Source organism: Pteronotus mesoamericanus, unplaced genomic scaffold (assembly GCF_021234165.1).
Source record: "Pteronotus mesoamericanus isolate MK-2021 breed Mesoamerican mustached bat unplaced genomic scaffold, CSHL_Meso_final contig_52, whole genome shotgun sequence".
NCBI lineage: Eukaryota > Metazoa > Chordata > Mammalia > Chiroptera > Mormoopidae > Pteronotus > Pteronotus mesoamericanus.
Window position 1 is genome coordinate 14,933,668 of NW_026555189.1, and position 14,568 is coordinate 14,948,235.

At 45.5% G+C, this 14,568-nt stretch overlaps 1 protein-coding gene across 1 annotated transcript in view; it reads left to right on the forward strand.

The window, feature by feature from the left end:
- Positions 1-14,568, forward strand: part of CDH11 (cadherin 11) — a 133,961-nt gene that overhangs the window by 73,152 nt on the left and 46,241 nt on the right. The gene's annotated exons all lie outside the window — the stretch shown is intronic.

The window sequence follows — 14,568 nt, forward strand, 5'->3', positions numbered from 1 at the left end:
CTCCTTGTGTCAACAAACACAGGCATAGACCTACCCTGCTCATTTTATGGTGGTCCCCTTTTTAACCAGGACACAGTCTGAAAAGGTGTTCCCTCCTTTGTGTAGTAACATAGTTACCAGGACGCACCCTGTGTAACACTTAAACCTTACCTCCTCAGGAGGAAGATTGTGCTGGCTACCCAAGCACACTGAGGGTTGGGATCTGTTGAAGGGGGTGTGCAAGCTACTGAAATACTGGAAGAAGAAAAGGGCGCAAATCATGTAGCAGCTTAGGGCTCGGTTCACTCCCAGCAGGGCAAAAGGCAAAGTGGTATTCCGCAGAACCTGGCGCAGACTCAGCCAGGGCACCTGCTGGACTCTCTCAGCTGCAGGGCAGGGAGGGGAAGGAAGATGAGGCAAAAGCATGTGTGTGTGTTTGTGTGGTTTGCGGGCAGATAGCTACAATAACTCTAAGGCAGGAGAAACTATTAAGGTTTCCGAGTCCTTGATGTGAGTTGGTACAAAGAGTGCCCATCTGGGGTAATAGCACACAGTCACCAGAGAGTTACCTGTGCACAGGCAGGAGGCAGTGTCCTTTATGGTCCCCTTGGCCCAGATAGAATTCAGACATCCCACAATAGGTCAGAACGCCGGAGGCAGGGGCCAGGCCCCAGCCAGAAACACCTGGCTTGGCCCAGGTGGCACCTCAAAGCCCTAGGCCATCCAGCTGGGCACCTGAAAGAGCGGCAGCCCTGGTGGGGACCGGAAAGGCGGGTTCCCAGGGAATGAGCTGTGAACTTAGGGTGTGCAGAGCGTGGCCTCGGAGAGCGATGCAGAGGCTACAGTGCCACCCTCTCATCGTTGCCTTTCAAAATGGTACCCATCTTCTTCCCGATCCAGGTCCCATCCTGTTTCTTCGTGAAGTGGCCAGGCCGTCCTGAGTATATTTTCACCTCTCTTAATGTTTCTATTTGTCATTGATTTTAGTGAGCTGACTTGGCCTGGAGCTATTAGCTACTTTCTGCACGTGTACATGTGTCAAATCAACTAGATTATAAATTCTGAACCTCCTCTACCCCACGCCCACCTGGTCACTTCTTGGCTTGATTAGGTTGTGGGAGTGTTTTTTTTTATTTTAATTTTTAAAAATTAGTTTATATTCAATGTTATTCTGTATTGGTTTCAGATGCACAGCAAAGTGGTTAGAAAATCATATACTTTACAGAGTGGCTCCCCCGTTGCTTCAAGCGCCCACCTGGCCCCAGGCGCAGCTATCACAACATCACTGCTGAGTTCCCCACGCTGGAGCTTCCATCTCTCTGACCATTCTGTAACTAGCAGTTTGTACTGCCTAATCCCAGTTGCTGGAGTTAGAACATTTTTTTTTTTTAATCCTCTCCTAAGGACATTTTTTCCCCCATTGCTTTTAAAAAAAGAGAGAAAAGGGTGGTAGGTGTGGGAGGAGGGACATTGATGGGAGAGAGAAACATTGATTGGTTGCCTTCTCAAAAGTGCCCAGCCTGGGAACTGAACCCACAACCTGGGTGTGTGCCCTGACTGGGGATTGAACCTGTGACATCTTGGCATATGGGATGATGTTCCCACCAACTGAGCCACGCTGGTCAAGGCTGGAGTTTAGATCTTAAAATGTCTAAGTGTAGAAGAGATGAACGATGGAGATTTAGACCTCGGGAATGGAGGGCTCAAGCCTAGGGCAGCCAGTGTTGTGGTTGAATTCAGCAGTGGAAACAGATTCTGAACCGGGAGACTAAGCCATGTTTCTGTGGCCTTGTGGGCAGCCATCCTTTTGACACAAGCGTGGGCACTTCTGTCACGGACACCTTGCCAGGAAGCCAGTCAGTCCTGGATGGCAAAGTTCATGACTCACAGTAACCACCCTGTTGTTCCTTCTCTGTCTGCTCCGTGCTTGCCTGGGGCAGCTGTGTCCAAAGGGACTGGCCCACACTGAGGGATGCTGGGGGTGCTTTCTCCCCTCCTAGTGGTCCCCCGGACTGCCAACTGGCCCTACCAGTAAAACCGTTTTGGAAAGTGGTGCTCGGTCGATGGATGTAAGATCCCGAGAGCCAGAGCAAAGCCCATCTGCAGCTGTGCAGGCTCTTCCTAGAGGGACGTGATGCATGTGTGGGGACACGTCCAGCTGGTCTCTGTCACACTGGTGTTCTCTGCATGGACGTTAAAGCTTCGTGCTCTTTGTTTATGTAATTTTGTAACAAACAAGAGCAAGCTTGTGTCACCTCCTTTGTGTCTGCTGTTGAAAACAGGATTGGGTCTCCTCTGCAGTGCGGGTTTTGAAGGGACCGCCTGCCCGTGGGAGCAGCGATGGGTAACAGCCACGCTTCCTGTCGGAGGATAATTCTGGGCCTCAACCTCCGTGCCCTTGGCAGGATATTGATTTGTGGGACTTGCCCATACCGCCACGTAACTCCTCCCCTCACAAGTGGCGTGCCTCATCTTTTCGACAATCGTTAGCTCATGAGGTCTCATGGATCTGTCTCGTGTCGGGTTGGTTCCATTTGTTAGAAGATGTTTATTGTCCCCCCGCCTTCCTACCATTCCCTGCGCCGCTTGCATTTTATTAGTCATTAGCACCTTTGGAGGCTGAGGCGGTGAAGGATGTAGAGCAAAATCTTGTTCTAATGCGGGAAATGTTCAGAGGGAGAGGGTTTGCAAATCATGATTCATTCATTCAAGGACTGTCTGGAAGATTTGGGCAGGCGAGAGAACACCTGCGGAAGGGCAGGGGCGATTCCTCTTAGGAAATATTAAAGGAGCTGGGGATGTTTGAAGTGCTGAATGCAAGACCCTTGGGTGAAATACTTGCTTTCTAAAAATTCCAGCAACCTGTGAGTTCCTTGAGGCAAAGAACATGTTTTGCTAAATTCATAGCATTTAACTATTGCAGAAATCCTAGTTTCCACAAATACTTCTTCAGTGGTTGCTATTTGGAATAAAATCTAGCTGAGTTCTGTGCATCCTCAAAAGAAAAATTAAAACCTTCACAGGCGAATTACACAGAGAAGTTCAACGTGTGGCTAGAAGGCAAGGGCCTCTGAATGGGCTTAAATCCCATTTCTGGCGCTAAACAAAACACATGAACTAAACTGAGTGCTCTGCAATGAAGTGCCCTTGTTCCCTTATCTGGACAGTGGAGAGAATAATGCAGAAGTCCTGAGGATGTTGCAGGGAAAGGGGTTCTGAAGAATGCATGTGAGTCACCTAGCATCTTGCCCACGATAGTGGGCACTCAGGTACCCGCCCCCACGCACAGAGCTGTATCAGCAGAGGTTGAATGGAGAATGAGAGCTTGGCCTCCTGGAACTTAACCGGGCAGGAAAGCCCATGCCATCTCAGGTGACAAGTACCTGGTGGCTTTGTCCACAGTCCTCGTGCTGCTGTATTCTTGTCCCTTATCATGGCCTTTGCAGAGGGGCTTCTGGTCTGTGTCCTTACTGAGTCTGAGCCCTACTGTGCGTGCATAGCTTTCCTTGTTGGAATCAGCTCTGCCCCCTTCTCCCCGCCGCACCGTTCCCCAGCCGAGGCGCTACCCCGGAGGTCGGCACCCGCACAGGTCCACACACAGAATCCCTTTGCATCTGTGGGCCAACGAAAGGATGCTCATGTACACGAAAAGAACTCATTTGCAGCGTCTGGAAAATTTCATGTCCTTAGCTGAGAAAAAGAGTGAAATTACATCTCCTGTCTGTATCAACAAAAGGTCATTTACATTTATCTACAACCCATGCCACTAAAGGTTAAAAGCCAAAATTTTAAAAATTACCCAAAGAAATGTGTGTTGCCACTGATGCCGGCATTTCCTCACCCTCCTCCTTGCCTGGGAAGCCTGCGTAATGCTTTCATGAAGGGCTCCCCGATCTGTTATCTCATTCGACCCTCAAATTAACTTGGGAGCCGGGGAGATCAGGCATCATTTGTCCTTTTTCTCATCAGAGAAAACAGACTCAGAGGGGAAGTGAGTTATCAGTTGTCAGTGAGCTGGGGCCTCCTCCCTAACCCAGGAGATTACAGGCGCTGAAGCAGGAATTTACTGACCCGCCACTGGACTGAGACAGCAAGTCTGTAGGTATCAAGATCTCAGAAGTGGTTGCTTTTTTTCCTTCTTTCTTTTTTTTTTTTTTTTTTTGGTGCAGTTGAACTGCTTTTTTAAGGGACTACTTTGCTGAATCGATTTGCAGCGGGGCAAGGGACCAGTCAGTTCAGCCATCCCCATTCATTACGGCTCTTTATCCCTTAATTTTTTAGGACACTCTGCTGCTCACATTAGGAGAGCCACCTACCTTATTCAGCCCTTCATTTCACAGACAAGAAAACGGAAGCCTAGATTATGGGACCTTGTGCAATGAGTTCATAGCAGTTCTCTGAATGCCTAGTACAATGTTCTTTGTACACCTTCATTAACTGAACAGATGATTTCTGCTTCCAATGAGGATGTTTTAGTGCCTAAAACCAATGAAGATTTTTTTCAGTGATTGAAATGACCCTTGAGCACTTGAAATGGGACTAGCATGTGGAAGAAATAAATTTTCCATTTTATTTAATTTTAATTAATTTAAGTTAAAAAAGCTGTATGTGTCTCAGTTGCTACCATATTGGATAGTGTGGATCCAGAACAGTTATTCTCAAGCTTGAATGTAGAACCACCTGGAGAATTTCAGAAACACTGACTGCTGGTTTTCATTGGTTTAGAGCAAAGCGGGGGCAATAGGAGTTTTAAGACTCCCCAGTTAATTCTAACATGCAGGCAAGTTCCAGAGACACTGGTCTAAATTGTAAGCTCCGTGAGGAACAGAGGCCACGTGGACTGTGTACCTCACCGCACTCACTGGCATGGAATTCAGGGAGGAGTTAGCCATGTTTCCGAGTCTTAGCTTCAGATATCCTGGAGAAGAGGAAGGGCCCTTATTAAATTCTTTTTAAAAGGGCAATGTGATCCAAAGGAGTGGAACTGGTTGCTTCTATCTTGGGGAGGGAGAAGGAAAGAGAGTCTCTTTATGGCAATAATTCTGGTCATGAATTATAAATAAGGTATTTTTTCCCCCAGAAATGCATTTGTTGCAATAGATGTTTCTGCCAGGCAAGTCAAAACTCACACCTGTGATTCACAATAGGATTAACCTGGGATTATGGAAAATCTAATTAAGTGAACCATATTATTTAAGACCCACAAAGACCTGCCTGTCTGAGAGTGTTCAGTGTTCAGTGTACACTTCAGAAAATGCTTTGCACAAGCACAAGACACTTGACTAGTTTGCTGTATCCCATTACTTTTCTTTTATGCTTAACTTTTTAAAAAATCCCATTCCTTTTGACAAATGATGTTAATACCTTAGAAAGGAAAGAATTGAGCTTCAAAGATGGGATTATTTGAAACCACAATGAGATCACTATGAAGCTATTGTTAGTACATTCTTTCTAAAACAAGATGGGGACCTTCTGTGGTATAGGAGAGATACAAACAAAAAAGATCTTTTAAAATGTGACAGAGTTTAGTTTACTCTCAGCATGATGAGGTGGTCTGGGGAGATATACATTAGGAAGGAATGTCCGGAGCAGCCCACCCACAGTCTGGTGGAAATCAAGCTTCCAATTAACTGGAAGCAGCACGATTCCTGCATTCACTCCCGCTTGGCGGCCGATGAAGCCGGACGGATGTGTGTGAACGGCACAGGAGTGGGGTCACAGGCTGGGCCTCTCAGGATGCTAAAGGCCCTCAGCAGGGGGGGCGCGGGGTGCTCTCTGCTCCAGTCATTATTTCAACAAAAACAAAAAACAAAACATCAAGCCCTTGTCAGTTATTAAGGCCACGTTGGGATAATTCCTCTTTTTATGGTTATACTTTAAAAAACAGACTTCGTGGAAAGTGGTTCTCTGCAGGATGTCAGATTATTTTCCCTCTTCCAGTTCCCCACTGACAATCTTTAAAGAGAGCTCTCAGGTCCTTATTTATGGATGTCTTTTCCCTGGTAGAACCTGAACTGGTTGTTTCCATAGAAATAGTTTGAAAGGGAGGACTGCTTTAAAGCAGGGGTTTTATTTTAGGGGTGGGGGGTAGATGCCATATAAAGTCTCTTTCACGGTTGATGCTTTTCCCTTCCGCTCCTTTTTTCCTCTGTAACATGAGTTTAGGTTTGGTTCACTCTGTTACTTTGTACAAGTTATTTGTCATCGCCGTCTCTCAGTTTTTCCCACTTGCCTACCGAAGAGGGACTAACCATGGAAGGAGCGTAGGTTTTTAATCCACTGCTGATATGCGAGCATTGAATAATGCAACAGAATGTCCAAACGTGAACTAGAAATGGTGCCCGTACTCTGGTAGAACCCGGGAACCTAACTCTGCTCCGACTTTCTGCTTGAGCGTTAGTCCGTGGGCTTCACAAGCTCAATGCATTGAAACCCAGCTCATGCTCTGAATCCCCAAACGAGCCCCCTCTCCTTCGAGGCCCAGAGCAGCACCACCGTGTCCTCTGCCTCCTGCCGCTGCGGCCTCACCCTCTCTCCCTCCCAATCCGTCCGGTGCCCAACGCCCTTGCATCTGCCTGGCTCCTAGGAGGGCCCCTGTTTCTCCCCTGAGGCTTCTTTTTCTAGCTCAGAACCACGTTCCCTCTCACCTGAGCGACTGCAGCAACTCCAGGCACCTCCCCTGCCGACACGCCCTCCTCTCCAAGATACCCTAGAACCCTCTACTCCCGGGCTGTTGCCCACGGGGCCACTGGCCCGCGGGCGGCCACGGAGCGAGCTCTTGAAATTTGGCGAGTCCAAACCAAGACTGAGTTCAAAATGCACACCAGCTTTTCAAGACTTAAGACCAGGTGTCTCATCATTTCTAGATTGATTACATAGTAAAATGATACAATTTGGGGGTGTAATGGGTTAAATATAAACACATATTTAAAAACTTCTTAAAAGTGTAGCCTCTAGAAAATTTTAAATCATTCATGTGACTCATTATATATGTCTCTTGGATACACTGGTCTACTGTATCTCATCTCCCCCAAATATTTATGCCATTGCACTTAGCAGTTCCTGTTACCGTGTTATTTTGTGTGTCTCCTCTCAATGGACAGCCTCCTGGAGTCGTTGGGAAGTCTTGCACCTTAGTGCATGTTGCATGTTGTGTGGCATGTTGTATGCATATCGCATGTTATCTCAGTGTATCCAGGGCTTACAGTACATAGTTTTGTATTCTGGTTGAAGGAGTAAAACTCCTGATTTATCCTCTTGGTCACCTGTGTGAGGCCAAGCCAAGGGCCACCCTAAGTTTTCTCCTCGCATCCCCTCCTTTCTCTGCAGCACTCCTCGTGTAGGACCGGTCCTGGCGTTTTTCCACCCGTAACACGGCAGCCTGGAGACTCAGGGAGGTTGAATCATACTCCTAGTGAGTGGTGACCCTTGAGCTCTCACCCTCCAAGGCCGTCTGAGTCCTGAGCCCGTGTTCCCAGCTGTTTTGTCAGAACTGCCATGTCTCAGGTCAGTCTCTCCCGTAGACCTCTGACAGCTCAGACGCCATCAGTCTCCTGGCCAGGACCTCGATGGACTCCTGTTGTCCATCAGAGGAAGTCCTGATTCCTGAGGCTGGGAGTCAAGACCTGTCACAGCGGCAGGGCTCTGCACTGCCTAGACGCAGAGGGCACCGTGGCCATTATGTCCGCTGTGCGTGGGCCCCCTGGCGTTGTGCGCAGAGCAGGGTATGCCAGCTGGGACCCACCCTTCCATTCATAGATGAGGCGAAAACCTTCATGCAGGGAAGGCGGTTCTCCCACAGCACAGCACAGACCCACAGGCTCCTGGAGGACCGTTCATAAGCTATTTACCGCCTCCTTTTTATAGAAGGAGAAACTTAGTCCCAGAGGAAAATGTATTTCTGAGGTTACACAGCTGTTCAGTGGCAGAACCTTTGCAAGAACACAAGGGTCTTGACTTCTCTTGTAAAGATCTCCCTATTGCCCCAGCGTCCCTTGGAAATTCAGAGAAGAAAAGCATTTTCTACATCTGAATAAATGATCTCCACAGCTACAGCACTTCACCCATGAACAAAAGAACCATCTAACCTCCTCTTGATTATTGTGGTTCACCAGTTTCACTGTTTGATGATAAAAAGGAAGCCCTCAAGTTGGCTCCTGTACAGGAGGGCTATTGTCATTCGGTGCACAGGACATTGCAAAGGATGTAGGGAACAGAAGATTAGCGGGGCTGGGCCCCACAGCGAGCTCCACAGGACGGCAGTCCTTGATTGCCGAGGTCTTCGGAGGGCGGGCCATGCCTGCTGCCATTTGCACGGCTCAGGGACAGGGGCCATGTTTGTTTCTGTTCGGTTTCTAACTGGCTTGCTCAGAACTTTGATTTCACAGAAATGTTGGCTGTAGGATATAACTTCGTGGCTACTCCATTCCCCCAGGTACCTCATAACCTTCCCTCGTTAACTGGCAAATGCTTCTAATTCTTTTCATTCAAGTACCTTTTTTTTTTTTTAGTTTTCTTTTTTCAATCGTATTTTCCATTACCACTTAGTCGCCTTGTACCCTCCTCCTCATCCCACAATCACCACACTGCTGTCCATGTCCACGAGTCCTTTTTCCCTTTGGCTCAATTCCTCCTCCCCCAAGTTCTCAATTGGCTCACCCAGCTTATCATTTTGAGCCAGGTTACACAGGTTGAAACAAAACAGTGATCAATGTAAATCTTGATTATCATGGGACAAGATGTTGGAGATTGTGGATATAGTTGTTTACTTGGAAAAGGCTGGAGCGAGCGAGCACTGGAAGACTGGAGTGATAGGGTACACATTCACCTGGAGAGACAGGGTCCCTGATTCCTCAGTGGTCTTGCGCATAATCCTGTTTGCACCGGTCCCATCAGACCGCCATTCATCTGCTTAGACAGCGGTCTCATCATTGCTTGAGCGGAGTCTACAGATCAGAGATTCATGGTGGCCATGCAACCCCAAGACCAAACCCAAGCCTGGCTCTGTGCAAAGTTATTGCTGAATAAAGGGACAGGCCAATAAAGAACACTTTATGAATATTTACTGCTCTGAGACAAAGGGAAATTTACACCTAGGCTTTGATACCACGAATGACGATTCACTATGTTGGGCATTTGTTTAACATTGCCATTTTTGCCCTGATTTTCCCTCAGGTATTTTAGCTCATGCAAAAGAAAAACTGAAGGAAAAATCTCTCTCTTTCCACACATTCATAGACTGTTTATTTGTAGTCTGAGGTAACACTGCTGGCCACACTGCTTCCTGCGTAAGTGGATGGATGTCATTCATTTTAATGATTAACAGTTTAAAATTTTATATTGAGAAAAATACTATCTTCAGGATTCAGTAAAGCACAAATAATAAATTCTTCTTTGCACACATTGCCTTTAACCATTTTATCACCGGAAGGTGATTTAATTAACTGAAGAGAGAAATGAATAACCACTGAATGATTTTGTATGTTTGGGGTCTGCAGACTTCAAAGGGATTCTTGTGATACTTTGTGGCCATAAGAGCCTGAGAGTGACAGTCACACCCTAACAAAGTGATATTCAGTACCAAATAACAGCTCAGATGGTTCTTGGAGATGGATCACACGGTCACTTTGTGCTGAAGATGAGGAACATGGACTCCTGGAGTTGGGGAGCCAGGCAAAGCCAATGCATGGGTTTTACAGCCATGTAAACTTGAATTTGAATTGCATCCTTTTGCAGTGACTCAGGCTGTATCCATGGGTGAATTACTTAACTACCCTGAGCCCCAGTTTCCTCCTAGATAAAACATGCGTGATGCTTACATAGAGTTGTGGTGAAAATACAACAAAATGGTGTGTACCAAGCCCTGAGTAGACCACCCAGCACTAGAAAAATCAAGCACCTGGTCAAGGACAATCCTTACTGTCATGACCTAATTTTATGTAGCTCGTAAGTGACAGAACCAGGATTTGGACCCATGTCTGCCCAACACCAGTGTCCGCCACTGACTGACCTCCAGTGGAGCAGTTTTAACATTTCCACCCGTCCTTAGAGAATGCCATAGTCACCAATTAGCGGCCCTATTTGTTGCATATTTTAACATTTGAATTTGGTATTAGAACACGCAGAAACACATACAGTGACCCTTTTGGTGTCTCTGCTGTGTTTTTGGCACCTGAGCAGAAGTGATTATTGCCCAAAACTTATGCTTTGTTCCAAGTGTAGAAATCAGAGAATAAGCAATGTGATTCAGGAGGCCTTTTAATACTTCCTCTCCCATTCTCTGTGATTTCCACAGACATGGCATAATTCCTGTGATTTGATTTGAAACTAGAGACCAGCTCAGTGCCGAGTGATGAGATCTGAACGGAGGATAAAATATGCTTGAATTAATTTGCATAATAGAATCCGATTGGTTACAAAGCTGTGTTTGTTGAAGTGGAGACCGGCGCCCCTAAGCTCCGCCAGCAAGGGGACACTGCACATGCAGAATGGATTTTCGAGTTCTGGTGTGGGCCTTGGAAATATTCTTAATGTAACGATAACGTGTCTTAAACCGTAAATTAGCTCACTGGAAATGAAAAGAACAGGTCAGCCCGTCTGATCCTTCCAGCTCTGTGGGGAGGAGAACGCTGTAAAACCAAAGCCGCTTGCTTTCTGCTAAGCACTTTCGTCTTTCTTTCTCTACCCGATAACAATTTCCAGCAGGAGTCCAAATATACTTAAACACCCATATATGTCATTTTCTTTTACGGAGACAAAAGCAGGCGCAGCAAGAGTTTTATGCTCAAGGCACAGTAGCTTATGACGGGCTATCTGCTCTCAAGATAGAAGGGCGAGCCTTCCACTTAGAGCTGGTGGTTTTGCAAATCCATTTTTCCGTTGTTATTACTCCCGTGCCTTTCAACGACATTTATTTTTTTCCTTCCAAGCAATATGCTCCAATCATAAAATAAAGTTCCCCTATATGTTTTAGTGGAACCCCAATGCTTAGGCATCCTGGCATACTGTTAGAAAGTGCTTTAATGGAAGGATTATTCAAGACCCGCCTTGGGGGTCTTTAATAAAACCAGTTAGAACATTGATATATTTCCCTAATTACTACCAACGTCAAGGTCTTCTTAGGAGGGCGGGCTCCTATTAATTTTCAAGCGTGATTCCTGCAAACTCTCTACCATTGAATACATCAATCAGATCTCTAGATTTTAAAGGCCTTCCTAAAAGAAAAAAATCTCCCTGAACACATCATTTTTAACCTATATATTTAGAAATTCTGAAATGGGTTTAAAAAATAAAAAACAAAGATTAGCTTTTGGTGAATGGTGCTGTTTAAGGACCTAGTTGTACTGTGACTGTGTCGTGATGGACTGATGGATGAAAGTACCTTCTATTCATCGTCAGTTTGACCATTGCTATAAAATACGTTCTATTCCTATTTCTGGTTTGCTGTTAATATTTTAGTCACATTATGACTCCTGCCCTCTCATCCCGCCCCAGTGCTGGTATCACCAAAATTTAAATTGTTTTCACCTTAAGACTGTTGAATGTGCATCGAGATGAGTGTCTGTATTTGATATGCAGCTGCCCCTTAGAGAGGCAGTATAATAATAGCGTTGCAAGGGGTAAGGATGCAGATTTTGGAACCAGCTGCCCTGGGCTCCTATCCCAGCCTTTTCGCGTGCTGGCTCTGTAGCCACGGGCAAGTTCCTTCATCTCACTGTGCCTCAGACTACTTCCCTGTAAAATGGGGATAATCCTACTGTGGAGGGTTATTGTGAAAATTTAATGGCTCCACTTGTTGAAGACACGTAGAAGAATACTAGGCAGATAATAATGAACAAATGTTAAATTATGATTATTATTATTTTCTTCATAGTCATATTGTTAATGGTCATGAAGTCGTACTATTGGTTTACTTTAGGTGGCTTCTAGGTTACTGTTTTTATCACTGTGTCCATAACATTTCCTTGTGAACTTCAAACAAATGTCAAGAGTTGGTATTGATCGCTTGTGAAGAATACAGACTCTAGAGCCAAGTGTCATGGGTTCAAATTCTGGCTCTGCTGTTTATCAGACACATAACCTTGCCTAAGTTGCTTAATATTTCTGGACCTCAGTTTCCTCATCCTTTAAAATAAACATATTCATAGTACCTATTCATAGTTTGTTATAGAAATCAGATGAATTACCATTTGTAGTTTTTAGAGCAATGGCTATAAAAAGCTTTTGCTAAGTAGATTTTTCATTCTGAAATTGCATTAAATTTTAAAAATCATGTCTTAAAATTAATCTTACATATATGAAATTCATCATTAAAATAACTTTATATATCACAGAGTCATATCAGTGCTTACAAGTAATGGGCCTGATGAATTACTTTTAAAAGTAAATTGGTTTTGCTGGTATTTCCTACAGAAGAAAATAGACAATTTCATCTTTCCAACAAAGGGTTTATTATTTATTGGTCATGTGGAAGCTCTTAAGTTCATTAGTATCAAGCTAGAATGTTTTTTACAAAGGAAAAGAAAAAATGTTGTCATCTAGTTACAACACTTTTAGTGTCAGAAATAATTGTGCTTTACAGCAAAATGGCAGCCAGAAGAAAGAGGTGCAGAAATATCAACTTTAATTAAACCCTTTTTTTCAAAGACACTTCACAGTTTATATGCAAGAATAATTTATCACCATGTGAATGAACACTTAATACTTGGCATGGTGTAAAATGGGCAGGAATCTTGCTGCACCATATGTTCTTTCTTTTCTATTTCTTCTTGAGATTCCATGGTGGTAAAATCGAGTTTGAACTTGAAGTATGTGGTTCAAATCACACTTCTTCTTTTTATGAATGGCCTGCATTGAAGGGTTCACTCACTGGACATATAATCCAGGGCGTAAGATGAATAAAATGTAATCTCATCACTAAGATGCACTCAGTCTAGGAAGGAGACAGTGTATGAATCAGAAGAAATCCGCTCCCCCCAATCTCTTAATGGAGCTCCAACTATGAATATGAAACTGGAAGCCACTTGGAGACAATGGAACACCATGGCTTCATTTTAGAGAGACTGAGACAGAGCTACCAAGAGGGGAACTAGTGAGGTCTTGTGACAAGCTAGTGGCAGGTTGTCAACTATACCTCCAGCTTCCAGATGTAACCCCAGGGAACTTCCTGTTGCTTCCCATTGCCTCATGTTAGGATATAACCTCTTCTGGGTCCCCCTCAGTGCTCTTTGCACACAGCCAGTTTGGCTTGCAAGGAATAGCATTTGATATAAGGAATAGCCTTTGATATATTACTAAATGCCTGAGTCCGAGGGAGAAGCTATTAAATGATAGCACTGCCTTTTTAATCTCTCTCTTCCACACATCATGCAGTGTCTGTCACAATAAATATTAAAGTCCCTGTATCTTGAAAAGAGACTAATATAATCCATTGCAGAGTGGTACTGGGGGCAGTGATGGGCACCTGCAATTAACAGCACATCTCAGCCTCCCTAGATATCACGTTGCCTTATTACCCAGAAGCAGGAAGGCTTGGGTTGCTGAAGTTGAAGGCTGTTAGAAGGAGAGGGGTTCTGCACCTACAAGTTCGAAGTCCACCGATTCCCTTATTTGCTAGACTACCCAGGCCAGATGGCTGTGGTGTCTGCACGTAACTCTCATTCCTCAGCTCCTTTCCTCGCGAAAGCACCTCACCACCCTCTTCTGGACCTCTTCATCTGCAAGTTAAGAGCACCCCCTTTTTCTGAGGGAGGCTGGCAGTCTAGGAAGAGAGGAAGAGACCCCACGTGTGCCCGCTTCCCGCTCTGTGTCCAGTCCTGTATAGTTGTAGAAATGCTCATCATGCCTACTTTCAGACGAAAGCATGCAGGCTCAGAGTGCCGGGTGACGTGCCTAAGGTTACCCAGATGGTGAGACAGAGAAGTGGTATTCTCATCTGGTTTATCTGCTTTCCAAATGCAGACATATTCCACCAGGCCAAGGCCCATACTCCCTCCTTCTCCCCCTCCCCCCACTTCGTCTGAACTAGATAGCAAAGAACGAGAGGATGGTTTCTATTCATACCATACTCAGGGATCTCACCGCTTTCATTTCGACACCCCTGTCCCCCAGGCCGAAATGAAGTGTCACTCTCATCATCAATGTGTCATCCTGCATGCCCATTGATGCTCTGAGAGTCCCTCACATTCGGGGCAGCGCTGGGAGTGGACACTGCCTGGTTCCGGGAACTAGGACTCCAACTGGAGTCAAGGTGGCCCCTCCCCGGGGAGACGATGATTGTCCAGAGTAAAGTGTGGGGCTAAGAGAGGAAAAAAAGCAATGGAGGTCCCTTAGAGGAGAATTAAGTTTTTAGCACCAGAAAGACAAGGCCCAGGGAGGAAGCCCAGGAACCTGAGGCAGAAGTTAAGGACTAGCGGGAAGCACCAGAGCGCTGCGGAGAGGACTGGAGTGACAACCGATCAGAAACCTACAAGGGTCATGGAAAGGTGTTAGTGGCTCATGCTTCCTATTGATGAGTTGTCACATCATGGCTGGGTGCCAGGAACAAGACCTTTGGATTAGATGGTAGGACGTGCTGTTTCATTTTGCTCC